The sequence below is a fragment of the Condylura cristata genome, unplaced genomic scaffold (assembly GCF_000260355.1).
Source record: "Condylura cristata isolate star-nosed mole 26May11 unplaced genomic scaffold, ConCri1.0 scaffold00049, whole genome shotgun sequence".
Classification (NCBI taxonomy): Eukaryota; Metazoa; Chordata; class Mammalia; order Eulipotyphla; family Talpidae; genus Condylura; species Condylura cristata.
Genome location: NW_004567150.1, coordinates 2,451,407 through 2,479,316, shown reverse-complemented (window position 1 = coordinate 2,479,316; position 27,910 = coordinate 2,451,407). Strand labels below are relative to the sequence as shown.

Genomic DNA, 27,910 nt, shown 5'->3' with positions numbered 1-27,910 from the left:
TCCCTTGGCATCAGCCTTACCCAGACATCTTTGTGATAACTACCCGACCTTAGATATCTGGGACCCTGACCCCCGGGGGAACAGTGAACATGCAGAGAAGGGAGTGAAGTAGGAACCTTTGAGTACTCCAGTGCCAAGAACATTGGGTTTTAGGTTGGTGGTAGCAGCCACTCTGATGAACTCCAAAACCTCAAGGTGCCATCTCCCTACATGGATAGGAGAGCCCTCCTTTCCATACCAGATTGGGCCCAAATGATGGGTGCACACTTACCTTTGTGTGTGGTGGCAACAGCCAGATGATTGCTCCTCTGTGCCTTCTTTAAAGATTTTATTCAGAGTAGGCCTGTGGTGCACAGGACAGGGATGAGAGGATTCACCAGAGACAGAGTGGGGAGCAGAACAGGTGGTTCTACTGAAACACACTGCTAAGGGGAGCAGTAGTGAGACAGTGGAGGTCTGCTGCTCCATGTGGATCAGCCAGGGAGCTGATCCAAACTTGGCCCTCATGGTAGTAGCGCTGAGCCTTCACCCCTAGGTCCCAGGAGGCCCTATACTCTTTTCTTAAAGACTTCTAAGAAGAGGAGCTTTTTCTGCTCCCTAATTAATTAAGACTGCTCTGGTGAGATTATATTTCTGAAGTTTTGGAGCAACCGTGGTGTAGGACTTGTCTACTTCTAGAAATGGATTGGTCAAATCACTGTGGATAGGCTAGGGGAGTGCCACCAGACTTGGGGTTATGAGCAATGGTTTTGGGCTCAGTTTTGTCTCAGCTTATTTATAAAACTGAAATACAACATTTCCCCTGTGATCTGCAAGTAGAATTTGGTATAGTTTCATAAGTTAGTTTTGGGTTCAAGAGTGCTCAAAATTTTCCATATGAAATAAAAGTTTATATCTTCTACTTTTAGATGGTGAGAAAAAAACTGGAGTAATAATCTCTATAGTCCCTGAGCTTCCTACCCCACGAACTTGTTGTGAGTCCTAAGCAAATGAATGTTAAGAACAAAGGAGATTCAGAGTATCTGGGCTACTTGTCTTTTCCACCAGGACCAAATCCTTAGGAATCTCCACTGGTGGTGGATGAAGTAATTCCTTTGAAATTACAAAATGTTCACGAGAAAAGTGGAAGACTATTTAGAATGGAACCATGAGCTCCAAAAAGACAGGAGTAGTGCCTTTCACTCGTCTGCTACTCCCTGGCACCCGTCCAGGGCAGTCCAGCTATGTAGGATTAATGGAGACATTCTGTTCCTGTCTTCAAGCAACCCAGTGTGTGAAATTAGAGCTTTTCTAAAATGAGGCTCATAGATATCCAGCTCCCTTAACCATTTAAATTTGGGGCTTTGTCTATCATATTTTTGATAATTCCTTAGAAAGGATTATTTTCCTACATGATGTTATTTATGTTTTAAAGAAATATTGCTTTATTTGAGAAACTTAGAACCAAATTACTTTTATGGATTTTAAAAAGCCCTAACCGACATCCAAAAAGAAAACATCTACGAATTACTTAGGAATAAGGACAAAACAGCAAGGCTGATGACTGCCCCAAATGATATTTCAGAAAAAGAAAAAAGTGTAGTATTTAATCTTTTTCTTTCCAGGCTTGGTAAGTGAACTGCATGCATCATAAACAAACTACTTACTTTGCCAGGAGGAAGGAATGTCATTCTCTTTTTTGATGCCTAAGAACAGAAAATATGGAATCCACTCTTCTGATCAAGATGAGAGGGGAAAAAATCATTCTTCAGCATTTAATTCTCATGCAGTGAATCTGCCTTTTTGATTCATGTACTGTCCGTACTTCATCTTTTGAGACACATTGATGTCACAAGCATTTACACAGCCATCCACTTTTTTGCCTTTTGTGGATGTGAAGGCGACAAATCCTATTACCTGCCATCATTTCTATTTCTTCTTGCTTTGACCTCTAAGTCTCCTCAGTAATCTCCTTTCTGTGCTCTTTACTTCTTCCTTTTCCTTATCTCTCCTCTTTTTCAGTCAAGAAGGGGAAAGAAGTGTGGAGGTATGTCTTTTTTTGGGATCTGAGTGTCTTTGGCACAGAGATCTTCTATTTCTCTCCCAGGATCTGGGTCTTTTTGGTCACCTGCACCTCTGGGGATGTGGCTAGGTCTGTCTCTCCCTCTGTGGGGCTGCACTGCAGTGGTCATTTGTTTGGTGTCCTCTTCCAACACTATTATATTTTAAAGATTTATTTATTTGTGCATGCAGAACTGGGGTACAGGCCAGAGGCACAGAGGTGGTGAGAGGTTTCACCAGAGGCAGAGTGGGGAGCAGAATAGGCAGATGGATGAAGTACACTGCTGAAGGGAGCAGCAGGCAGGTCAGGAGAGGTCTGCTGTGCCATGTGGATCACCTCCGGGGCGGGATCGAACTCATGCGGAAGTGGCTTTAGCATCGTAGTGCTTTGCTTTAACCCTCTGCGCCATCAGGAAGGGCCCCCAACATTATTTTAATACATGATTATATCATTTTGATGTCTGTCAATTTTTCCTTAGAACAAATGAATGATTGCATCTTTTGCTACCTTGTCCATGGGGAAAAAGATGTAACAGTTTCGATCTTTGTTATTGAAGCCAGGTCAAAGGTTGGGTTTTAGTGCTGGCTCTTCTAGAGTCTTGTTTGTGACTCTGGGCAGGTTCCATAAACTCTCAGTGTTCACTCCTCACCTGGAAAATGGGCAAATAGTAACATCTGCCTCCTGAGGTTTAAACTCTGTGAAAAGGAATATTAATAGGAACTGTTTGGCACACAATTACTCAATAAATGGGAGCTAGAATTTTAAAGTTGGATAATTTGATTGGGAGAATGGGACACTTCTGTTCGTAACATCATTTAGTTAAACTTACTATATTGAAGCTTCATTTAGGGGACCACAGACTGTGTCAGCAGAGTGTGGAACACCTCAGCAGTCTTCTGAGTTTCCTTACAGCTTTCTCTCTCTCCCAAATGTTGGCATCATTTCTTTTATGTTGGGAGTCCAACAATAATCTGGAACTTTTATGAGCAATTAAGTTTTTTTTTCCATGTGATTATTTTACTTGTCTCTTAACTCATTTCCCCTACTTTTCTGTCTCATGTCCTAGGGAATTAGCTTCTTCATTAGTTTTTGAATTATCTTTGCAGTTGCAAATAATTTGCTGTTTAAACTATCCATTGAATTTATGACTATCATGCCTTTTATTTGTGCAGGTGATATTCCTCTTGGGTGTGTAGTGTGTCTCCCAGTGCGTACATGCTGCCTCTTGAACTGTGGATGTGGCTGCTGCCTCTCTGTTGCCTCAGTCATTTCTTAGGAGTCACATTTCCTGAAAACTTTGCCTATTCTCATGCTTTCACTTCTTCACTTCTCTCACTTGCTCAGTCCACTGGTTTGGCTTCTCTCACATTCTCAGGATACTGGGATAGTGAGGGGTACTGGAGATTTCCTCTGCAGAACTGGGTACTCTTGGCCACCCCTTTCCCGATGCTTTCTGGTTCTCCCCTCACTTCTTGGGCTGCCCCCTCCTGGTGTCCCTTCAGGCTATGGTATTTTCAGGCAGCTCTGATTCCCAGAACCTTTTTTTCCAGCTCCTCAGGACAGATTTCTTTCTGCATTCATAAACAGGAGGAAGAACCCCAAAGTCACAAAATATTTTCTCCAAGGACCTAAGCACAAGCTCTGAAGCTGTGTTGGGACCTGAATTTAGTAACAGGTGTGGGGGGCCTTGTCCAGCAAGGCCGAGGATTGAGGTCCCAGGGGTCGACGAAAGGAGAAGGCAGAGACTTGGCCTTGACCCGCATGGCGAGGGGGTAGAGCCCTAGGGACAGTGCGAGGAAGAAGGGGCAAAGATGAGAGAGAGAGAGAGAGAGAGAGAGAGAGAGAGAGAGAGAGAGAGAGAGAGAGAGAGAGAGAGATACATGATGTGACAAGCTTCTCAGGTCAATTGCCTGATTACTGATACCTCTTAGGTGTGGTGATGAAGAAACCTTCAGAAAAGCTGAGAACTGAACACATAGATGAGATGAGACTGGGTCTCCGTAATGGCACTGGAACATTCATGAGATTCTCCCAACACTGAACAGGTGCTTTCTGCATGTCACAGCTCACAGCTTTCCTCTCTTCCCATAACAACATGGTCTGCTCACCCTGCTTGCTCCAAAGTCAAGGCTCTCATAGATGCCTCCTGGGCTGTGTTCCTGCCTGAACACTGAGCTCATCTTGGGAATGTGAGACTCAATTAGGAAGAAGCAATATGCAACTGAATAATCCCTGATTCAGGGATAAAATTGACTTGGTAACTGTTGGATTTAATTTGTTCATATTTAATAATTTTTATATTTACACCCTTAAGTAGATTTACATTCACTAGTTGATATTTTTTATGCACTCCCATCACCTATTTTTGTATCAAGGTAAGTTTAGATCATGTTACATTTGGGTATTTTTTCTTATTGTTTTTTAAATCTACATTCATGATGAAAAGCTTGGTTCATTTATATCTTGTCTTCCTCAGTTACAATAAAGCATTCATGAGGTGTCCTCAGAGTGTTTTTTTGGTATGCAATCCTACTGTTGCTATCTTCTAAATAGTTTAAAATTCTAGCTTTGAGTTCTGTTTAGTCTAAGAGTTATTGTAAAGTATTTTCTTTTTATTTTTAGAGATAATTTTTGGAGGGGTTTCCTTCAGTGACTTGTTTTCATTTTTATTGAATTGTAGATAACAATTATAGTTGGTAAAAGGAAATTACTTGACATTTTATTTTAGCTCTCCTTGTGGCCAAATTCTGTGATTACATGTTTTACTGGTAATGTATATCCACTACTTATATAGAACAAAATCCACTGCATGTATTGAAAGACATAATTATATTTCAGAAGACATTATAAATTTGGTGATGGAGTGGCTAATGGATGTATAAGGAGAGGGGATATTTGTAGCTGATCTTGGGTTCTAGCTTGTGTCATTGGCATGAAACAGGTTCGATTGAGATGGGGAATCCGAAGAAGGATGTAGCTACACTCCGGGGCGAGGGAGGGAGCAATACTGGTACTTCACCTAAGAAGAGGGGCAGAGGGAGGGCAAGATGGCAGCTTAGTTGACCCGGAGGCCACAGATGACATCAATATCGGGCACACCAAGGGCAGAGTCATTAGCATGGGGCAGTGTCCACAGATGAGGTGGACAAGAGAAAGGCATCCAGAAGTAGGAGCAGAAGGACCAGTTGAGACACTCATTGCTCTCAGGTCCAGGTGGTTCAGAGAAAGTGAGCTGAGGCACAACTTTCGAGATGGGTGATGCAGGAAGACAGCTTCAGGAGATGTCACTGAAGCTGAGGAAGAGGGTATTTCGAGGAAAGTCAACACCCTGGAGTCAACTGCATTATTTTGCCCTTTATTGGGTGTCTTTTTGATTGAGTGCCTAGAGACTGAAGTTCGTGAGTGTTGGTTGCTTCCTTTCTGTAGCTGGGATTTCTCTAGCTATAATGCAAACCATGTTTTCTATAAAATAAGGAGGATATTTGGGAGAACCTCCTTGGAGGAGCTTTTATTAAATTTATTAGAAACTGAAGTGGTTACTAGAAATCTAAAGTTCTGCTAATGCAGATATGTGTGGTGGCTAGAGGAGGGGTGAGGGAGGTAATGTCAGCACAAGACATCTCTTGCACTCAGTAATTCCAGTGTTCATCATGTCTCTTTAAGCTAGATTAGTCCTTGTGCCTGGTAATTAGTCCCTGTGCATGTGTCAGATTTGTGGTAGCTTATTGGTGAGGGCTGCCAGTGACTCTCCAGTGTTAACTGAGATGAAATAGACCTAGCTACTTCATTTACCATCTCATTTTGCATTGATAATTTTCTTCACCTCGGGTGACAAATGCAGTTTGTATCATTCACAAAAAGGGTTGTCCTGAAAGTGGAAGGACAGAACTGGGGAAAAAACACAAGAAATGGCTATTATTTATTTATTTATTTTATTTTTTTTCAGAAAACCCACAAAAGTTTCAGAAAAGGGACTGTGAAGTTTAAAATCAATGCTCATGTCAGAGAATAAAAGGACCCCAGGAAACTACTATTTGACTCTGTAGGGGCTCGGGGAAAACCCATATCTCTGGGTTCATCTTGGGCTGAACAAATAATCAAAACAGTTACAGAGCTTAGCAAAAGAAAAATCAATTTATGTTAAATATTAATCATTAAATTTATATTATTTTAATTAATAATACTAATGTATTAATGATGATAATGATTGATTATTAAAAATCAGTTAATAAGATGGAGAATTACATGCCTGTCATTCTAAGTAAAGCAGGGCAAATCATGGTAGATATCCTGTTAAGAGATCTGGGACATCAAAAAAAAATTTAAAAAAAGGTGGGGGAGGGGAGACTTCATGTGATAAGGACAGGGTAACTTCCTCTTTTACACTGAGAGTCAAAGGATGAGTTTCTCAGAGAGGGAGACATGTCCACAGATAAACCCACATCTAGATATCACCTTTCCAAACTACATTCTACTAGGGCCTAGAGAAGAGAGGAGTGATAGTCTCTTCAATTAGAGGAAGGGTAAAGGACTTGAGACAAAGACATGTCCCTCAGCTTCTCAGTCCCACACTGCTTTTAACTCAAAATAATCTGCATGCTTTAAGTAATGGTAACAGGCTTCCCAAGACCCACAGGCCTCGGTTGACCTTTGTTGGGGACCGAGGCCGGCATCTGGAGTCTGTCAGCAGCCATAAAAAGGTGAAATGGAGTCCGGATAGAGAAAAACATCCGGCTGTAAAAGGCATGCGGGAAGAACTCCTTGCTCCCACCTTTTCTTTCTCCTCTTTCTTCTCTCACGCACCTATTATCTAACCACTGCTCCATTCTCGCCCATTTTTGTCCCTCGCGAGAACCATGTTATCAAACACTGCTACATGTCTAGTGTCCATTGGCTTTCTCCCTTCCCAACTTCTGCATCCCCCACCTCTTGTATTTTATATAAACCAGATAAAGAAAAAATAAACTCTCTCTCTCTCTCTCTCTGTTCTGATACACACGTGTGACTGTTTTCTTTGTTCGCCGGCCCTGGGGCTCCGACTCTCCGGCCTTGCTGGTCAAGGTCCGACACAGACCTTAATTTCTATATTTAATAATTAATATAATAATTACAATATACTTATAAATAAATTATAATAATTAACAATAATCAATCTCGTTCTTTGTGGAAGAGGCCTCCTCTGGACATGTTGAGCAGAGCTTGCCTGACCCTTTTGGGGAGACAGGTTCCAGAGCTCACTCCCTTCATTACCCAACAGGGAAATCAAAGGGCTGGAGCGGCAGTGCAGTGGGCTGGGCTCACCAGCTTTGATGAGCAAGGCCTGCTCTGGGACTAATCCTGTTGCTCTCCAATGGTGCTTGATGTTCCAGTTCTGCATGAAGACACTCACTCTGTGCTGTTTGAACTCTCCTCTCTCCTGAGAGTGCTCTTTCTCTGTGCTGTCCCTTGTCCAAATCTCTGCACTCACTACTGGCCTGGGATGGCCTTGCTCTGGATCTCACCTATCCATCCAGGCCCAGCCCCCTGGGGAGCTGATTCCATTGTCCATGGATCTTCTGGTACTAATATGTGGGCTCCTGGCATTGACATTAAGTTCCCAGAGGTAGTTCCTGGGCTCCCCATCTCACTTGTGCTATGACATGCAAGAGAAACTGGTGTCTCCTTGCGTGGAGCTGCCTGTGCTGGGGAACCACAGGTCTGGGTGCTGCCCACAGAGAGCTCAGTGTGTGCACATGCTTAAGCTGCCACAGTGCGTGCACTCTGTGCTGACTGGAACACACATTGGGTGACTGCTTCTGCAAGATGTGCTCTGTGGCCGAGGTAGCTGAGCCGCACCAGGGTCAGGGATCTGGGACGTGAAGTTCCAGTGTAGATGGCTGACATTATCCAAACTGCCAGAGGGAGGCTAGGAAGAGAAAGTGGTATTTTAAGCAAGAGGATGAGCTTATTCTTGTATCATTAAACTTCGGATGCCTCTGGGTCTGCTAGGAAGAGAGTAGATAAGTGGTACGATTCTGGAAGTCAGGAATATATTTGTGAGATGTCTATAAACCTGAGGTGATCAAAGATTGAGGCTGTTTTCGGCAAGAAGAACTCTAGAAAGTTCTAGAAATGCAGTTTATTGGTTAACTGCTTCATTACTAACAAGCCCCAAACCCCATGGCTTGCCAGGACAATTATTTTCAGCTCGGGCTCTGTATTCATGCTTGGAGTGGTTGCCACTGCTTGGCTCTGGCTCGCACTGCTCTGTCTTAGGGGCAGCTACCTCAGGGACAAGCCATTTTTTGCAGAGGGGAAGAGAAAAAAGGTGAGATGCAATTGCTTTTTAAGTTTCAGGTTGGATGTGGGCATGTAACTTCCACTCCCACTGCATTTGCCAAAGCAAGTAGGTCTGTGGAAATGCCCATCTACTTGCCTGCGTGAGCCTTGGGCCTGGGAGGAAAGCTCTCAAGGTGAGAAGTGTGATTACTAAACTGAATATGAGTTGTAAATAATTGATTTCTCCCGCAGGAACTCTTTCCTTCTCTTACTAATATGTGGATTACGTGAGGAGGAACTGAATCCTGTTACTGACTTACTCAGGGAACTTTAAGCACAGCTTAGAAAGAAGTGCACACATTCATGGCCTGGGCCACCTGTGTGGTTTTAGATCATGCAATGAAGATGTAAAAATAAAGGAAACATTTCCACAAGGAATGGGCCTAGCTACCCCGTGTGGGAGAAAGTAATATACAGAGAGTGAAACAGAAAGTGATGGAGAAATTGTCAGAATTGGGAAGACCTCTGGGCTCTGGGACGCAAGTCTCATGTTTACAGGAGGGATTGTCCTGTTAGGGTAGTTATTATTGGCATCAGTAACTCTTTCTTTTTCCTGTTTTTAAATAAATTTCTGTTGTTATTTTACAAATCTGAGCAGTCTTGCAATTGTGTGATAGCTTTCATCAGGGCTTGGCATATGTTTTCTGTCGGTGCTAGAGAAAAAATAATTTAGGCTTTATAGGTTGAGCCATATATGAAGAGGGCCCAGAGAGATAGATATAGAGGCGGATCAGGGCTAGACCAGAGACTAGACATATTCGCAGGAGGAGGTGGGTGATGTGGGCCTAGCACAATGTGGGGGATGTGCTCTGTGCAGACCTTGGTCAATTCAGGGATCCTTGTGAAGGGGCATTTGGGAGAAATGCCCCTTGCTCTCCTGGCTCTTTGTGGCTCACCTAAAAATGAATTGACACAAGAGGGGTTAATAAGCAAAAAACCAAAACTGTAATTATGTGTTCATGGGGGCCCGAGAATATGAACCCACCTTCCAGTGAGGTTACATAGATTTTCTGGAAAGGGGAAGTCGAACTTGGGAGGGAAGGACAGAATAGAGAACTCTGCAATCAAAGATAAAGGAATTTTGCAGGATTCATCTACTTATGCCTCAGGAAACAGACCTTAAAATCCTCCACTAGGGGTGATAAGGCTTTATGGCTGTCTCCTACCTCCAGACCTCCAGACCTACTCAACGATTTGTTTACTGTTTTTAGGAAGATAATTAGGCAAGGCTTTGTTGACAGCCTGTCCCTTGATACTTGGTGACCTTGAGGCCCTCAGGGAAGCAGCTGTTCTGGAGACCTTTAGGAGAACGATCCTACTCCATCAGAATTGGCCCAGGGTAGAGATGCCCAAAGAGCAGGAAAATAAGCACTAAATAAATAATGACAAAACAGAAGTAAGGCCAGCCCTAGTCAGAGCTGTGTAGTGGTCTTCACCCCACTCTGTTGTCTTCTGCCAGCCTTTGCTTTCCCTTGCTGCCAAAAAGGTATAGCTGGTCCTGCCAGCAGCCCACTCACATACAGTCACTCCCCAGATTCAGTTTTATTTATTTATTTTTTAAAAGACTTATTTCTTTATGCATACAAGAACTTGGGTACAGATCAGAGGTGTAGGGGAGCGGTGAAATGATTCATGAGAGACAGAGTGGGGAGTAGATCAGGTGGATCTACTTAAATCCACTGCTGAGGGGAGCAGCGGGTGAGATAGGAGAGGTCTGCTGTGCCATGTGGGTCAGCTCCCTGACTGGGATCGACTGTGCTGCAGTGACTGGATAGCTTCAAAGTGCTGTGCTTTAACACCTTGTGCCACCAGGGAGGCCCCCTCAGATTTACTTTTAATAATCAATAGTAATAAACCATAACTTCCCTTGTCATGAAAAATACTCTTAGGAAATACACCTCCACAGACCCAGGACAAATACTTAAGTGAAACGCACTGTGATCATGGGAATGAGACCTCATTGTGGTGTGGCAGTCATACTGGTAGTGCCATTGTGCTGTATAATGTGTCTTGCAGCTATGCTGATGGCGATAGTCTGTCCAGTAGTCACCATAGATATGGTGATATAAATTAAGAGTAGGGAATTATACCTGTAGTAGAAGACTGTTAATTGTTACATGTGGTTTCCCCAGAGGGGTTTGCTGGTGGAAAATAGAGCACCTCAGGAGAATGCTAGAAGTGGGGTGAAGCAATGGAAAAAGTGTATAAGGGATCTTGGGGCATGCATGACATAGAGCTCTGGGTGCCTGAGAGCAGAAGTTGCACAGACTCACAGAGCGAAGCCGAGCTGTGGCGCAGCTGTGCGGCATCGTGATGGTGGCGGAGGCCCCCAGACAGCTCCTCAAGGACTTCATAGAGCTGGGCTGTGGGGCCAAAGGCCATATGGCAGAGGCCATCAAGTACGACCTAGTCTGAGTAGCCTTTTTGGAAAAGTTTTGTTAGGCCCGGCAGAGAAAGGGAGACCCAAAGAAAGAGCCGTCTTGCTGAAGTGTGGCATAGAGAGGACTAGAGATCTGGAAACAGGCGTCCTGCTAAAATGTGGGACTGTGGCTGCTTGTCAGGTCATTTGGCCACTACAGCTGTGGTCTTGGGTACCTTGTGCTTGGTCTGAGCTGAGACATTTGGCCATCTGGGAGCATCTCCTGTTGTATCCTTTGCTGTGTCTGTGAGTCGGGTCCTGGCCTGTAGTTTGGCTGTTGAGTGTCTACAGCAGCAGGGAGACGCCACCTTAAACACTTGGTCTGTTGTTCCAGAGAGAAGCTGCATGTCTTCACTTGCGGGAAGACGCCATCAGTATGATGATCTTTGTGCAGGACTGGACAGTACCAGACTTTGGGTGAAGTAAGCAGTCATGGTTGGCCTCAGTAACTCCTGTTTTTCCTGTTTGTTAAATAAGTCCCTTTGTTGTTATTTCCCAAATCTGAGTAGTCTTGCAATTGTGTGAGCAGGTAAAGAACCCAGACAGTGTTTGGTAAAGAATCTGGGCAGCGGGGCCCAGGTCAGTATAGTCCCCTGACACTTAGTGTCAGTAGTGATTTAAAAGGAAGGTTTTCTCCAGAAAATAGTTTGGTTTGGGCTTCTTGACTAAGGCACCCCAACATTCAGGGACATTTATTCTCCATGAATGAACACTTTCCCCAAACCATTGTTTTTCTTTTGTGAAGGTTTATTCTCTCTGTCCTTTATCTTCTTGTTCAAAATAGCTGATTTACTGGGATTTTTAAAATTAAGTATGTGGATACGAAATTACAGCAGTAGGAATTATTTTTGAGATTGGAAGAAATCTGGGCTCATTGATTAGTTTATTTTCTCATTAACTAATTGACACTTTCCTCTTTTCTAATTATTTTTTAAAGGTTTATTTATTTATGCATACAGAACTGGGGTAGAGGCCAGAGTTGAGAGGTGGGAGGATTCACCAGAGACAGAGTGGGAAGCAGAACAGTCAGAATGACGAAGTACACTGCTGAGGGGAGCAGCGGGTGGGTCAGGAGAGGTCTGCCATGCCATATGGGTCAGCTCCCTGGTGGGGGATTGAACTCATGCTGCAGTGGCTTCGGAAAATCTTCATAATGTGGTGCTTTAACCTGTTGTGTCACCAGGGAGAGCCCTGACCCTGTCCTCTTAAGAATGTTTCCATCCACAATTCCTGAGCATGCCTGGAGACTAGTCCCACCATCCACACACCTTCTACCTTCTAACCCTCTCTTAAGAGAGAGTTCTTGCTCTCTTAAGGCTCCTGTATATGCCGGGAGCCCTAGGCCCTGAACCAGTTCAAGTGAGATGGAGGTTTGTCATGTGGCTACATGGGGCAGGTCTGCTGTGCTTACGAGCAAGTAGTTTTGCCTGGTGCCCGAGGAAATGGGAGAGGACAGTGAGACATGGAGGTGGCACAGGCACAGTCTCCTCACTGAGTCCTCTGCTCTCACCTGTGGCTTATGAGCCTCACCATGATTTCTGCTCTTGTGACCAAGGGGAGGCTAGGTAGGAGGGTCGGGGTGAGTTCCCATGCAGGCTGGTGCAGCTGAGAAAGCAGCAACTTGAGTGAAACTCTCCACCTGTGAGATTCTCGAGAACTCTCCATGGACCTGGCTGCACATGAGTTCACTACTGGGCATACAAAGAGACTGATTATTGTGACACCAGGCTTGAGAAAAGAAAGAAGCTTAATGGAGGCAGGTATCAAAGAGGCAAGAAAAAAATGCTCCAACTTGCTTCCTTCTCTAGGTAATGGAGTTCATATTTGTTGGGGGGCTTGGGGTGGAAAACAAAGGAGTTAGAAGATTGAGGGCAAAGCTGTGGCCTTGGCTGAAGTTCACTGGCTAGTTACAGAGCAGTCCATATACATGGAGAAGTATGAAGAGGGTTCTTATTTTCATATAACTGGAGAAAATTAAATTTCTGTTGGTGAGCTTTCAGCTCTGGTTGCCGCGTCCGGCTGATCGGAGCCGAGTCCGGCGAGGGACGATGAGGTTAAAGAAAACACAGGACGCCGAGGTTCTTCATCCAGGAGTCTCTCGTTTATTTCCAGCGATCCCTTTATATACCATTAGGCAGTAGGAGTGGAATATTAAGGCGGGAAAGGAGGAAGTAGGGATTTTCTCTTGCCACACCGCCTGCAGCTGCCAGATGCGGACACTCCCTTACAAGGGAGTGTGCTAGGGCAGAGAAAGGTCAGGTCGTCCCTGTGGCGTCTTAGGCAGATAAACACAAGTCTGTGTCATGGCTTTATCGGCCAATCACCTGGCCACCTTGACACACACAACAGGGGGCACATCCCCCGGAGCCCCGGGGGTAGTGTGCTAACTCGGCACCAACATCTGGTGACACCCTCCTCGGTGTCAGCTGGCTTGGGGCTCAGCTCCGTGCCAGTCACATCAGCACATGATCAGGCTATGTCACCTGGCAATAAGGCTCCAAGCTCTGCTGTCTGTGAAAGCGAGCCTCACAGGCAAGTCTAGATGAGTTTATTTTCCTTCTGTGTTCTAGCATCTGAGGGCAATGCAACCCTTTAACTTTGGTTTGAGGACCGTGATCTTTGTTGCGCTCCTTCTATGGACCAGCAGTGAAATTCATCAAGGGCTACACATCACAGTTGCTGACACTGGGCTTGTGCTACAAATGAAACCAGAACTCAGCAACTGGCCCACAGTTCCACATAGAGCACACAGCAGAATTGCATTCAGGTGCACAGACCCAGGTCTTTGTAGGAGACTACACCACTGTACAAGGCACATGTCCTGCCAATCTAGAATCTTCCAACAAAAGAAGGAATGTCATTTCCCAACCAGAGGTCTTACCCTCTGTCAGCATGGTCCTCCAGTTATGTGGTGATGAGGTGAGCAGTGACAGTATGTTGAGATGTTGTGGTTTGAAACTGGACTTAGGAGTGGGGTGTGCCACATAGGTAGGGGGCTGTAGGTATATAAGAAACATTATTGGGACACCTATGGATGACCATCCCATCCATGGAAACTGTTCCTGCTATTGTACCCACAGGAAGGAAAGCCCAGTTAGTTGTACTTGTCCCAAATGAGAGCGGTATTTCAACTCAAAGATTCAGGGGCTCAAAAGGCTTATCGGAGAATGGTTGCATGAGGCATCACCCGCGATAAAGAAAAGAAACAGTTGTCCTGGAGCAAACTGTGGGATGCAGGAAGCTGCTCAAGAGCAAGATCCTGGCCTTTTTATTGACAGAGAGGGGTGGTTCAAAACTGAACACTGGATTTTGAGCTTTAAGGAGGGTGAGTCCACAGTATACACCCAACACCTACCATTGGAGTTGCTAATCTGATTAACAAGGAGTTTCACTGATCAGTCCCTGGGGCGCAAAGCACAGCAGTATTCCCCAGGGTGACCTAGCATCCTGCTCTTGTCTAACTTTCAAGGAGCCTTGTATGCTACACTCACAGAGAATAACTAAAGCCAGTCCATGAAAGAGACTGTATACAATTCACCACAGAATCAGCTGACTTATATTTGTGTGTATATACATACACATGTACATTTACATGCATATGAAGACACACAACAAGTAACAGAACATAAAACACATATGTATTGTATAAACACACATGCACACAAACACACACATGGTCTCAGTGTGGTTTTGACCTGACTCCTGCCCCTTCTTACTTAGCAGGGCTGTGGTGTGGCCCGTCCTCAGGTGCCTCCTATGACACCCTCAGGCATCTGTGACAGATGGCACCTCTGACAGCACCTTTACACTCCTACTGCACACAGGACCCACTCTCCATCCATAGTAGCTTGGAGCTCACAGAGAGTTACACCAGCTGTAGTTCTAGGCTTAAGCGTTAATTTATTCTAATGTGAAGTTTAGTGAAAATGCTGATATAGAAAGGGTTTATGTACCTTTACAGCATATCTCTAAAACAACTACTACAGCCTCCTATTTGTGTATTTCTTTATGCTTATTTCTTCTATATTGAAGCAGTATGAGAAGCATTTGGCAGAGGACTTGACTTTGGCAGAGGACGCTGGCTCCAGATGAGCTGCCCATTAAGACCCCACTGTGGGGCATCCTCTGCTTTGGCTAGCTCAGCAGTTTAGGGCCTTGTTGATTCACCTCCCAATTCCTGGCTGACATTCACTGGTGATGTGCCCCAGGTTTACAGCATGGCTGGTATCAGTTCATCTGTAGGATCACAGGCTGGTTAGAAGGGACCCAGCTGGTGCTGTTTGAACACACCCTCGTTAGACCTCCCCATGGGGGCATTCGTCCATGCACCCTTGGTAAGTCCATCTGTTAGTCTGCCCAGTTGTCCCTCAAGCACTTAGTAAGCACCACGTGACAGGGATGCACTTGCCTGACTACCACAGACTTTACACAATGTTTCATCACATGTTGGAATCTAATTTGATCTAACTCTATGTGAATACTGACATATTCAATATCGTCCTGTTTGAAGAGGGGTTCAAATTATTAGCCTTAGATCTTTTCAGGAGTTTGGTTCTGCAGAGATTATGAGGACTACGACAGCCATGGGTGGCTCTCTACCTGATATGACATTGGTGGTGTTCAAGTCACCACTTCATTCAGTCCATCTGCTTCTTCCTGGGTTTATTTTGGTAGATCCTATTGATTAATGAGTTCTTCAAATTTATTAATTTATTGGCATATAGTTTTTCATAAAATCTCATAATTTTTGGCATTTCTGTTCCATCTGTAATGAATATCTCAGATACCATTAATAAATCCTGCCACACACTTTCTTCATTATTTACAGCACCATTATTTACAAGAGAAACCGCCCAAGTCCTCTTCAGTTGGTAAATGAACTACAAAGATGTGGTTCATAGATATCATGGACTATTTAAGAGCCTTAGGAAAGGATGAGATGTAGCCATTCCCAACAAAATGGAGAGAAATTGCTGTATAAAAATAAATTATATGCAGCAAAGCAAATCAGAACAATAAAAACAATATTACACATTCACATCACAGACAATTCAACAACATGAACCACTTAAAAAACTACTGGATATCAACAAACCTCCTGTTGGGTCTGAAGTTAAGAGGGAGTGGGGAGGGAAACAAAGACACAGTGAATGGGATATATGACTGAGTGGCACTTCTATTTTTAGTTTTTCAAGTAAATCCATATTGCTTTCAATAATGGTTTCACATGTCCACCAAAAGTATATCAGAGTATCTTTTTCTCTACATCGTGGACTTGAGGTGGTACATGTAAGCCCATATGGTGGTGGGGAAAGAAAAGATGGGAAGAGATTAGAGAATGATGGGTGAAGACTGGCTCTTTTATAAGGTCACTCAAAAGGCTGATATGAGGCAGGTGAACATAGTATGATAATGAGGTCAGGAAGTGACTTCCTATACTGTTTCTGGAGGTTCCAATCCATCCTTATCCACATGACTAACCTGCCTACATATAATTCTTTTTTTTTTAAAGATTTATTTATTTATTCATACAGAACTAGGGCACAGGCCAGGGTTGCGGAGGGTGAGAGGATTCACCAGGGACAGAGTGGGGAGCAGAACAGGTAGATCGTCGAAGCACACTGCTGAGGGGAGCAGCGGGCAGCTCAGGAGAGGTCTGCCTTGCCATGTGGTCTCCTCCGGGGCAGGCAGGAATCGAACTCATGCGGAAGTGGCTTTAGCTTCTCAGTGCTGTGCTTTAACCTGCTGCGCCACCAGGAAGGGCCCCTGCCTACATATAATTCTTTTAAGTTTAGGTTTATCCTCTTCCAGGAAAGAGGATGCTCACCACAGCCTGTATCCATTTCCATTCATAACAACTCTCTTGTTTACTCTCCTTTATTTTGTATGTTTACACTTTTATAAATTGAATTTCTGTTGTTTTAGTTTTCCACAAAGATACTGTGGAGGCTGCTGCATTCCTACTTGCTGTTGGAATTGTATGGCCTTCTCTCTATGCCCCTTTGTGGAGGGTTTTATAATATGCCCTTCTGCATGACTGCCCTGAGAAAATGACCCACATCACAAGGCAGTGGGGTCACCTCTGACTGATTGCGTGGCCGTGGTCTGAAGTGGCATGGGAGTAGTTTAGAAATGATATCAGATACCCCCATAGGAAGTCCTCCTTGTACGTGTGGCCAACGTGTCTCCTCCTGTTCCCTTTACCCTTTGTCTCCCATGGAACAATGGGTATCCCTCCTATTCATTCTCAAATTATCAATCAGGCCTGATATTACTAATCAATAGTGAGAAAGCTGCAGAGTAGCACAGTCTTGCCTTGCAAACCTGCTCCATGACTCATCCCTTAGTGTGTCCTGGGGATGTACTGGTGTGTTACTGACTCAACAGAATGTAATATTGAGTTACTACAAGTTACTTTCAAAAGGTGCAGTTTAAAAGATCTTTGTATAGAAGGAAACTATCTCAACATAAGAAATTCTGTCTATGAAAATATGCACAAATAACAGTCAGTGATAAAAAGGAAAAGATTTTGTTATAATATCAGGAACAAGATAAAGCCACTCTTTCTACTACTATTCAGTACAGTAAGCTAAGACCTAGTCAAAGCAATTAGACAAGAAAAAGAAATGAGACAACCCCTTGGGAATGGAAGAAGTAACAGTCTTCCTGTTTGCAGAAAGCATGACCTTATATGTAGAAAATCCAAAAGATTCCATAAATAGCTGTTAGAACTAATAAGTTTAACCAAATTGCAGGGCAAAATCGACATGCAAATATTAGTTACACTTCTACCCATTAATAAGGCACCCTTAAAATAACCTCAAGGAAACAATTTTGTTTTTCAATAGTACTAAAAAGACTAAAATATTTAAGAATAAGAAATCAGGAGATGAAAGACTTTTACACTAACAACAAAAAGAAGTTGAAAGCAAAGACAAACATAAAGGGAAAGATATCTCACCAGTATCCATTGGAGGTTTGTCAATTTTATTTTTTCAAAGAACCGTGGTTTCTTTTATATGTTGGGCTGTCTTTTAAATTTCTAGTTCATTTAGTTGTGCTCTATGTTTTATTATTTTTTTTCTTCTGGCTTTTGGATTTTTTTTTAAATTATTCTTTTTCTAATTCCTTGAGAGGATGAGAGGCAAAGTTGTTCCAATTTTTTTTATCTTATTTCTTGCTGTGGGCCTGAATTGCTATACACTTCTCTCTGGTACTGTCTTTGCCGTGTCTCGTATATTCTGGAAGGTTACAGGCACATTGTCATTTGTCTCAAGATAATATTTGAGCAATTCTCAATCCTCATTGATCCAGTGGACTTTCAGTAGTGTGTTATGAAGTCTCCATGTATGAGAGTTTCCCCTGCTTTCTCTTTGCAGTTGATTTCTAGTTTGATACCTTTATAGCCCAAGAAGATACTTGGCATGATTTCAGTCATCATGAGGCTATTGACATTTGTGTCGTGGCCCCATATGTTGTCAGTTCTGGAGAATGTCCTATGTGCATTTGAGAAAATGTGTATTGATTTTTGTTTGGGGAGTGGGACACAGAGGTCTTATATACAAGTTCCATTTGGTCTAAATTTTTTTTTTTTTAAAGCTATTATATCCCCACTCACTTTTTTTTTTTTTAAAGATTTATTTACTTATGCATGCAGAACTGGGGTACAGGTCAGAGGTACAGGGGTGGTGAGAGACTTCACCAGAGACTGAGTGGGGAGCAGAGGAAGCAAATCGACAATGTACACTGCTGAGGGGAGCAGTGGGTGAGGCAGGAGAGGTCTGCTGTACCATATGTGGGTTAACTTCCTGCCCAGGTATCAAACTTAAGCTGTAGCAGTGACAGTGCTGAGACTTAACCCCTAAGCCACCAGGGAGGTTGTGGATTATGTGTCTTCATTTACTCAGATATTTTGTGATTTCTAATTGATGAGTTTAATCAATTAACATTTAATGTGATTATTACATAGGCAAGTCTTGTCATTTTGTTTTTATTTTTGCAGTTGTGTGTATCAATTTTTCTTGTGTTTTTCTTTACTCAGCTTAATACTGGAATTTTAATATTTCTTGGAGGATGTGGATCTAGCATTTGCAAACTCCTTATTTTTCTTTGTCTGAGAAAATATTTTTCCCTCGTATCTAAAGAACTAAAATTTTGGACCTGAGGATCCTAAAATTAATATGAGAATCCCTAGATCCTGAATATCTAAAGTAATCTTGAAAAAGAAAAATTTCGACAACTTATTCTTCCTGGCATCAAAATATACTATAAGCTCCAGTCATCAGAATAGTGTGATACAAACATTAAAAAATGTTTTAGTCCCATGTAGTAGAATAGAGTCCCCAGTTTGGCTTAGGTGATTTTCAACAAGGGTATCATGACCAGTCCTTTGGAAAAGGACTATTTTCATCAAATAGTACTAGGAAAACTGGCTACCCACATGCAAAGGAATAAAATTATACCTTGATATTCCACTATATGTAAACATTCACTCAAATGGTTCTAAAATCTAAGTGTAAGGACTAACATTGGATTTGGCAGTGAATTCTTGGCTCTGAAACCAGAGCACAGGCAACAGAAATAAAAATATATAGACTACATTATAAAAATCAATCCTGTGAATTAAAGGACATGAGCAACATAGTGAGAAGTTATCTGTAGGAAGTAAGTGAATATTTGCAAATTGTGTATCTGAAAAGGAGTTAATGCCCAGAATATATAAAGAACTTGTGCAACTCAACAACACTAGACAAACACACAATTAACAATGGTAGATGAATAAAAATTGTATATTTACAAGATATCTAATTTGATGTTTTGATATACATACACATTGTGAAATGATCACCACATTCACTTATTACATATCCATCACTTCACATAATTACTGTGTATGTGTGTGGTGAGAAAACATGAAATGTACTCTTTCAATAAATTGCAGTACATTATTATTAGCTGTAGTACTGTGGTGTACATTAGTCTCCAGACCAATTCATTCTATATCTGAGAGTTTGCATCCTTTGAGTAAAACATCTCCAATATGTATAAGACACTGAACTTAGTTCCTGCTCTGGGACACAGTGCTCATTAAGGGGTAGAGAGAAGAGGGAACCCTTTGTACCATTGGTGGAAAACATTATCGAAGTTACACAAAAAATTAGAAATAGAATACCATATGATCTAACAATCCTATTTCTGATAATATACCCAAAGGAAATGGAAAATGTGTCAAAGAGATATCTGCAAGCCTGCATTCAAAGTGGCATTTTTATAATAGCCCAGGTATGGATCTGTGAATGAATGGATAAATAAAATATCACACAGACACACACATGAATATTATTCAACCACAAAAGAGGGAAATTATATCATTTGTGACAACATGGATATACACCAAAGGCTTTAGGATAAGGGAAATGAGTCAGAGGAAGTAAAATACTATATTATTTCACTTATATATAGAATCTGAAAAACAAAGCAAAGCTAAACCAAACTCATAGAAAGATATCAAACTTATCAGATGTGAAGGGTGGGAAAATGATCAAAGGTATGAAGGTATGAAATACTATTCAATTATGAGATACTAGGAATATAAGTACTATATATAAGTACCATTGTAAATTTTCTATATAAATACTTTATACGAGTACTAGTAATGTAATCTACAACACGATACCTATAGCTAACACTGCTTATGTTGTATGGGAAAGTTATTAAAAGAATAGATTCTAAGAGTTCTCATAACAAGGAAAAATCAGTTGTTCTCTTTTTATCTCTATATGAGGATGTAATTAACCTTATAGTCTTCCTTTTCCCAGTATGTATGTCAAAGCATTATGCTGCACACTTTAAATTCACACAGTACTTTATGTCAATTATAACTCAATGAAACTGGGGAAAGTGGTGGCAGAGAGGAAGAAGATGCAGCCTGGGAGATGGCAAGTGGTGGTTCATGAGAATCTCCATTGTCCTTTCACTTTGTTTAGTATTGTATGAATACAGTTTGTGTGATCTTAGTTAGAAAATTAAAATCAAAAGACATTACTCACCTCGTTGATAAATTTCTAAGAAACAACACAATAATTGGTATCTCCTTGTAAGTGTTTTCATTTTGATAACTATTGACTTATTTTTTTAGTTAAATTAATGTGTAATTAGAGTTCCCATGGAGGGTAAGAATTACAGATTAAAATGGCATATTACCTCTTAACTAAATGACTCAATATGACCTCTCACCCCACATCATATTTCCTGTGTGGATCCATGCATGTAAAGAATTCCAGAATCCTCTCACCGCCCTGCACCTCTGGCCTGTACCCCAGTTCTCTATGCATAAATAAATAAAATCTTAAAAATACACCTAGGAAGATAACATTTTCTTTATTTTACAAAAGAGAAAATAATGAGCTTCAGAAATCCTAAGTGACTTGTCTGAAATCTCCTCACAGCAGATGTCAGAGCAGAGTTCAAGCTAATTCAAAAGATTTCAGAGCTTAGACTCCAGGTTTCAGGTGGCGATTCCCAATTGCCAGACTACGGGTGTCTATCCTCCAAAAGAGGCTGACCTTAAGGCTTAATAAGTTCCATTCATCAATGAAGACTTGAGTGTTGATTGTTTTTTTCCCCTTTCTGTACCTTATTGTTACCTTAATTTGTGTTGGTGGTGGTCAATGCCAAAACATCTCATTTAACAATGAGTTGGTCAGTGTTTACCATGTACTTATCGGATTACTTTCTAGTTTCCTTGCTCATGATTGGCTTGTTCAGATTTTCTATTTCTTCCCTATGCAGTCTTTGATGATTCTATGATTCTAAGAAACTGTCCGTCTCCCATAGGTTATTGAGCTTGTTTGGATATAAATGTTCTTTGTAATCTTACTATCTTTTGGATTGCTTCAGTGTCATTTTTACTGCTTCTCTTCTATTTTTGAGCTTATTTATTTGAATTTTCTCCCTCTTTATCATAGTGAACCTAACTAGAGGATTGTTTTGTTATTTTTTTTTTTTAAGATTTATTTATTTGTACATACAGAACTGGGGTACAGGCCAGAGGCTCAGGGGTGGCGAGAGGCTTCACCAGAGAGAGAGTGAGGAGCAGAACAGGCAGATCAACGAAGTACACTGCTGAGAGGAGCAGCGGGCGGGTCAGGAGAGGTCTGCCACGCCATGTGGTCACCTCCGGGGCAGGCGGGAATCGAACTCATGCGGAAGTGGCTTTAGCTTCCCAGTGCAGTGCTTTAACCCGCTGCTCCACCAGGGAGGGCCTGTTTTGTTAATTTTTTCAAAAGAGTAGGCTTTTGACTTTATGCATCTTTGGTCTGTTATTTTCTCTATTCATTTATTCTACTCTGATTTTTATTATTTCCTTTCTTCTGCAGGTTTTGGGATTTGTTTGTTTGTTTTTCTCTTTCTAGTTCCTTGAGATGAGAGACCAGGCTGTTTATTTGGACTCTTATTTCTTTGTATGAGCTTATATTGCTATTCATTTCCTTCTTAGTATTGGGCCTTATGGGCCTGGGGTGGGGCTAGGGCCTCTTTAGAGCAGTTCTGTACCTAGTCTAATGGTCAAGCGATTGGGAGGGTGTTGGGTCAAGGGGATGAGTCACTGGGAACTCACTCTGCTCAGAAGTGGCAGCTCTGGGTCAGGTTCTGTTAGCCAGAATGGCTGGGAAGATGCCAGGTTGAGAGACTGAACTGCTGAGACACCTTGTAGCAGCTCTGGGCCTGGATTCTGAGCTCTATTCCATTGTTCAGATTTTGTTCCAGTACTATGCCGTCTTGATTATTATAGCTTTGTGGTGTACTTTACTGTCTAGAAATGTGATATAACTATTCTTTCTCTTTTTTTTTGGGTTGGGATTGATTTGTCTATACAGGGTATTTTGCTGTTCCTATGAATTTCGGTAATGTTTGTTTTATTTCTTTGAAGAATGTCTTTGAAACATCAATAGGATGTCTTCAATGCCTAATTGCATTAGTTGGGACTAACAATACTATTTTGAATTATTATAGCGAAAGTGGAAATCCTTGTCTCAGAAAAAACTTATAAGTTTTCCCCACTGAGAATTATCTTAGCTGTGGAGTTGAAATATATGGTCTTTATTATGATGAGAATGGTCTTTATTATGATGAGATATTTTCCATCTATGCAACGTCTTGATGTTTTAATTATAAATATGTGTTGAATGTTGTCAAACACTTCTTGGCATCTATATGATCATGTGAATTTTTAGCTTTCTTTTTGTTGATGTGCTGAATTATGCTGATTGATTTTGAGATGTTGAACCATCTTTGTCTGCATTTTTAAGTTAGGTTTGTTATGATTCTAATGAAGACTTTAGTATCTCTGTTAAGCAGGTAAATTGTTCTGAACTTTACTTGTATTTTGTGGTATATTAGCCTAGTTTTGGATCAGGGCAATATTAGCCACATGAACTTTTTTGGATATATTAAATATTTATTTGGAAATTATTGAGAAAGATAGGATTAGTTTCACTTTGAAGATTTTGTAGAACTTACTAGTAAAACTGTCTGATCCTGGACTTTTTGTTTTTAAGGGAAACTTGGTTATTGTTTCAATTTCCTTTCTTGTAGTTGGTCTGTTTATGTTTTCTATTTCTTCCCAATTCAGTTTCATGTGGTTGTATATTTCTAGGACTATGTCCATCTCTTTTAGATTATGCAATTTACTGGCATACAAAAATCCATTACAAGCTTTTATGATCATCTCAATTTCCAAGATGTCAATTATAACTTCTCTTTTATTTTTGATTCTATTTGTTTGAGTTTTCTCCTTTTTTTTTTTTGGTAATCTTAACTAGTGGTTTTCTTTTTGTTTACTATTTTTTCAATGTACCATCTTTTCATTTTTGACTTTTTGTTTCTATTTCTTTTATACTTGCTGTAATTTTTATTATCAGGAAATACTAAAAATTCTTCTGGCTTTTGGTTTTGCTCCTTTTTTTTGAGTTCTTTAAGATCAGAGATGATCATTTATATCAACCGTTTTTTCTGTCTTTTTAAAAAATATTTATTTATGCAAACAGAACTGGGGTATAGGCCAGAGGTTCAGGGGTGGTGACAGGACTCACCAGAGACAGAGTGGGGGGCAGAACAGGTAGACTGATGAAGTACACTGCTGAACGGAGCAGTAGGTGAGACAGGAGAGGTCTGCTGTGCCATGTGGGTCACCAGAGAGCACACCTGTGCTGAAGAGGCTGTGGTGCTTCCTAGTGCTTCCTAGTGCTGTGCTTTAACCCATTGCCCCACCAAGCAGGGCCTGTTTTTTCTATCTTGATGTAATACTGTATTGCTATTCACTCCCTTTCCCTTAATATTTTTGCTGGGTTCCATAGATCCCTGTAGGATTTATCCTTATTTTCTTTTGTTTCAAAGTATTTTTTTTTTCTTCTTCTTCATTTCCTCATTAGTTTAAAATTCATTCAGTAGTGTGTTGTTCAGTCTCCACATATCAAGAGATTTTCCTGTTTTCTTTTTGTGGTTGATTTCTAGCTCTACACTATTGTTATTATTGTTATTAATGTGATTTCAATCTTCATAAATTTGTTGATTTTTTTTTTTTTTGGTGATCCAATGTGTGTTCTGTTATGGAGAATGTCCCCTGTACTCTTGACAATAATGTGTATAAAGGTTTTTTAAAATTTTTGTAGGTGGGAGAACACTTACATGGTCTAGTTTTTCCTTTAAAGCTATTGCTTCTTAGTTTATTTTCAGTCTGGTTGATCTCTCCATTGGTGAAACAGGGAATAGTAAAGTCTGCAACCACCATGGTATTTTTAACAATATCTGTTTCATATTTGATAATACTTGACTAACTATATTTTGATTCTCCTTCATCTGGTGAGTAGATAGTGGTGAGTGTTATATTTTTCTGGTAATGTTCCATTAATCATTTGGTAATGTCCATTCTGGTCTCTTTGTTAGCTGGAAATCTTATTTTATCCACTATAAATTGGTTGTTCCTCTCTGTGTTTGGGTTCCATTTGCTTGTAGGTATGTTTTCCAACACGTTACTTTGAGCTTATGTTTATCTTTGGAGCTCAGATGCATTTTCTGAAGAAAGCAGAGTTGGATTTTGTTTTCCAAACAACCAGCCAGACTTTGCTTTTTGATTGTTGAGGTCAAGCCATTTATTACTATATGTATGACTGCTACTGCCATTTTGTTATTAGTTTCCTGGTTTTATGTGTTTCTTTGTTCCCTTCTTTGTGAATGTTCTGTCTTCAGATAAGATAGGAGAGTTCATCTCAACAGTTTTAATAGGGAAACTTTAGTGTTTGCAAACTCCTTCAGCTTCTCTTTGTCACAGAAGAACTTTAGTTCTTTCTCATATCTGAAGGAGATTTTTGGATAGAGTATTGTTGGCTGGCAGTTTTACCTTTAATGGTGTTGAAAACACACCATTCATTTTTTCTTTGCACATAGTGTTTCCTCAGAGATGTCAGATGTAAGCCAGATGGAGGTATCAATATTCTTTCTTAAATCTCTTAAAAGTTTCACAACTATGTGTCTATCTGTAGCCTTACAACATTTAGGTAGCCAGGTTTCTTTTAGCGTCATGAATTCATGCATTTAATTCATATGGTAGATTTGTGAAGTTTTCCTCTATTATTTCTTTGAATTAGTTTGAATAATTTTTCCTCTGTTATTTCTTTGAATTAGTTGAAATAACCATTGTTCTTATATTGCCTGTGAGTTGGATAATTCTCATAGTGTTTATTCATTTTTTTCTGTACTTCTCTTTGTTTTTTCACCTGTATTATTGGTATATCTCCATTTTCAAGTCATTGATGCAATCTTTCTTTTGGCCTATTCTACATACATAGATTTCTCTAGAAATTTTTATCTCCTCTACTGATCTATTTATATCCTATATCACTGTCATTTAAAGCTTCAATTTTGAGTTTTCATTTATTTCTCAGAATGTTGATTTGTTTTTGTAAGTTTCTTTTATATCCTAATCAACTTTTCTATGTTTTCTTTCATTTTTAATAATGTCTTTAAGATGGCAATTTTGAAATTGTACCTGATAGGAAAAAATGATCTTCCATGCAATTGGGTTCTGGACATTTATTTTCTCTCTGTGGTGAACTATATCCTTGAGAACACTATGTGCCATGGTTATATTTTCCCATCTGCTCATTTTTTAGCTCTTTGGTTGGCTATTTTTCCACTTTTTCTTATGTTGCAGTACTTTCAATTTTCCAGCAGATGGTGCTTTGTTGTTATTTTACTTTTCCTTTTCTTGCTTCTGTTCTTAGCACATTGTCAGAGAGCAATGGTATGTAGTTGAAAAGTCAGGTGATGGGAAAGGGTCTTGTTGGGGCCCAATCGGTGGTGAAATTTTGTAGGAGTGGCTCATGCTCATGTTTGTGTTCCACTGATAACCCTCCACTCTTGGTTTCCAGAGCTTCATCTCTGCATTTCATGAGTTGGCTGTGCTGCCTGCATGTTTGTTTGTCTGTTTTCTTTTAAAATAATATGTTTACTTTTACATCATTTTGTGCTTTTTTCCATCTCAGTTGTAATCCCCATGGGCTTCCTATCACCAAATCACCCATGTGCCATCACCATAGTCTAGTACACTTCCCTGCCCCCACCGTTTTTAATCCCATACCCCACTTTACCCTCCTAAAATGTCTCTGCTATATAGTTGTTTATTATTATTATTATTGTTGTTGTTGTTGTTATTATTTTCTGGCCTGGTCCTTTATACTCCTGCTATGAGTGGAACCATCTGGTATTTTTCTTTTTCTTTCTGGCTTATTTCACTAAGCATGATCCCTTCCAGCTTCATTCATGTTGCTGCAAAAGGCATTTGTTTATTTTTATTTTTTGTTGCTGAGTAATATCCCATTGTGTATATGTACCCTATCTTTTATATATATATATATATAAGATTTATTTATTTGTATACAGAACTTTGGCTTCTTAGTACTGTGTTTTAACACACTGCACCACCAGGGAGAATGATTTTTAATTTTAATTATAAGTATGTCAGTGCCAATATATCAACAGGAATTAGCTTAAGACTTCTCTTCACAGCAGTTTGTTTAACAAAAAAAAGTATATGACAAAACTTATTAAATATGCTGGCTGTACTATTCTTTGAAAGTCTGTTAAATTTGGATGCTGCAAAATCACAAGTTTTCTAAGATTTATTTCATTAAATTAAAATGCAAATTTATCTAATTAAGAATATAGTCTACCAAAAGACTCTCTGACCAGTTGAGATATTATACAGTACAATTACAGAATTTCATATATAATTTAAACTTTCATTGCTTAATTTTGTTTACCTCACTTTTGAGGTAAATAAATTTCATTGGGTTCTTATGTGTTTTCAATAATTACATGTTGAAAAAAGCTTCTAAGCAACTATATTGATTTTCAGCTACATTTGATCTAAATGCAGCTAGAATTTAAAGGAACTGATTACAAACTAGTCCAATACTTGTCAGCCATTAAATTTCATTCACAGAGTAGTTGTCTGAAAGCTCAAATATTCCTAATTTGACCTTGATTCCAAACAGCAAAGAGAGATAGTCTGCATTACTTTTGATATTTTTGGTCTTCCACATTAGTTTTGTCATAGACATTTTGAATTCAATGTCTGTTTGTATACATTAAAGATTTCAAACTCATGAAAACCCCAATTTCCATTTGAGTAGGGTAGCTTGCTTAGAATAGAAAGGCATTCAAGGATCAATTTATTACAAGATTTGTTACAAGTGTATTCTGCCACACGTATTTTTTTTTTTAAAGATTTATTTATTTGTGCATACAGAACTGGGGTACAGGCCAGAGGCTCAGGGACGGCGAGAGGCTTCACCAGAGATAGAGTGGGCAGCAGAACAGGCAGATCCACGAAGTACACTGCTGAGGGGAGCAGCAGGCAGGTCAGGAGAGATCTGCCACGCTATATGGTCATCTCCGGGGCAGGCAGGGATCTAACTCATGTGGAAGCGGCTTTAGCTTCTTAGTGCTGTGCTTTAACCCGCTGCGCCACCAGGGAGGGCCCTGCCACACGTGTATATATATATATATATATATGTATATATATATACATATATATACATATATATATATACATATATATACATATATATATA

General features: G+C 40.6%; 1 pseudogene; it reads right to left on the bottom strand.

The window, feature by feature from the left end:
- Positions 1-1,761: 1,761 nt before the first annotated feature.
- LOC101635640 lies at positions 1,762-10,741 on the bottom strand (annotated as a pseudogene).
- Between the last annotated feature and the right edge of the window lie 17,169 nt (positions 10,742-27,910).